This window comes from Desmodus rotundus, chromosome 9 (assembly GCF_022682495.2).
Source record: "Desmodus rotundus isolate HL8 chromosome 9, HLdesRot8A.1, whole genome shotgun sequence".
NCBI lineage: Eukaryota > Metazoa > Chordata > Mammalia > Chiroptera > Phyllostomidae > Desmodus > Desmodus rotundus.
The window spans coordinates 111,213,096-111,215,047 of NC_071395.1; the positions used below are offsets into that span (position 1 = coordinate 111,213,096).

The following is a 1,952-nucleotide window of genomic DNA, read 5'->3' on the forward strand; positions in this document are numbered from 1 at the left end:
GTATTTGTCCCCACGGTCTCAGAGCCGTCGGGGCCCCAGGCCTGGGCCGAAGTGATCCCGGCACAGCTACTGAAGCCTGTCCCAGGGGAGGGGGACTGGCGGGGCCTGGCAGGACTGCCCAGCCCACAGCGTCCCGCCGCGACGCTGTCACAGAGGGCACAGCAGCGGTGTCCCCTGGCTACTGTAACAAATCAGCACAAATTAGGTGGCTAACAACAACACACATGTATCGTCTCGCAAAGCCGTAGACTAGACATCCGATTTCTTTCCTTTTTTTTTTCTCCGCGTGCTGGACCTCAGATTCGATGAGAACGATGGTGTGGAGTTCTCACTCATTTTGTTCAGCTTTCCAAGGAATGCATTTTTAGACGTCCGATTTCAAGGTGTTGGCAGGGCCACGCTACCTCCCGAAACTCAGGGGGGATCCTGTTCCCACGGCTGGCAGCGCTGGCTTTCCCGGGCTGGGGCTGTACCCCTCCGGTCTCTGCCGGTCTGGAGGGAGCTTCATCTCTGTCTGTGTGTCTCTTCTGTTTCTTATTAGGACACTTGTCACTGGAATCAGGACCCACCCAGGGATCCTCTGGGATCCTTAACTGATTATCTCTGAAAGACCTTTTTTTCCTCCCCCCAAATAAGGTCACATTCAAAGGTTCCAGGGATTAGGATGTAGACAAACATTTGGGGGAGGCATGGGGTCCATGGTGGGTCCCAGCCTCCTGGAGAGTTCGCAGCTGGTCCCCCTCTTCCTGTCCCTCCTTGGCTATTCAGCACCCCCATTCCTCCCCTGGGAAGACACCCCACCTTGCCCCACCCGTCGTAAGCAGCATTTCCTCACACCCTTCCCCTCAATACAGCTAACGTCTTCTGCGTCTTACCTCTCCTCTCGGGGACAAGTCATTCTGTTCTCGTGTCAGAAAGAATAACCATGCTGTGTGTATTCCAAACGGCGGCTCAGGTCTAGGAAGGAAAGAATCAGGGTGTGACCCCAGCTCAGAACTGTATCCGCAGTGTGTTCAAGGTCAAATCCTGTCACTCGCCTCCCGCCCCCCCCCCGCCCGCCCCCGCTTCCCTTCCCCGTCTCTGACACAGATAATAAAGCCCTCTGCCCCTTTGACTAAAAAAATAGTTTCTGGAATGTGCCCCCCTCATCCTGGCAATCTCTCTCCACTAATAATAGACTTAATTATTTAAATTTAATTTGTTAGAGGTTTAATGTTTCATTTGGAAATCCTAATGAATTATTAATATTTAATAAATAATGAAATTTAATATCTATTAACTTGGGCTTAAATACATAAACTGTTTAGTTTCTTAATCCAATGCCTATTTGAAAAAATAAAACCGGTAGGAATTGCTCCTTAGAGCCATCAGGCCCCTGTCCTCCGTGGGAAGTCCACCAGTGGGTGTCCTCTGGGCCCCAGCCAGGAGCAGGTGGGTGGACACCCCTGCCTCATCCAGCCGCTGGGCCCCTCGGTGTAGCTGCTGCAAAGCAGCCACGTCCCCCCACCCCCGTCACCTGGGCCAGGAGGAAGTGGGGGGATGAAATGCGTGCGAACAGCCGAGCGTGGCCGAGCGGCGCTTTCTGTGTGGATGTTAATTGGCAGTGATGCTCAGCATGCATCTGGGCGCACCAGCGATTAGTTCCCAGTGAGGTCCTGGAACGCCAGCCGCCCCTGCAATTCGCATGCAGAGGTTTCTGAGCAGGACGCAGGCGTCCTCCCTGAAGCCGCCATGTGGCCGTGGACCTCGGGTTGGGGGGCTTCTCGGTCTCCCCAAAGTCCTACATGTACATTTGACCACATTCTAACGCGACAGCCCGAGGGACAGGTTCTAAGTGAGCCACATGCTTTGGAGGGAGTCATTTGGGGCGGGTGAGTCCTGTGGGTCCCTGTGGGGGGGGCAGGGGCTCTGGACCCTTCACTGGGGTCAGGGTTTAAGGCAAACAGGAAAGT

The 1,952-nt window shown here is 54.4% G+C and overlaps 1 pseudogene; it reads right to left on the reverse strand.

Annotated features, from left to right (window-relative positions):
- Window positions 1-291: 291 nt before the first annotated feature.
- LOC112298951 (small nucleolar RNA SNORD116) lies at window positions 292-379 on the reverse strand (annotated as a pseudogene).
- Window positions 380-1,952: the final 1,573 nt, after the last annotated feature.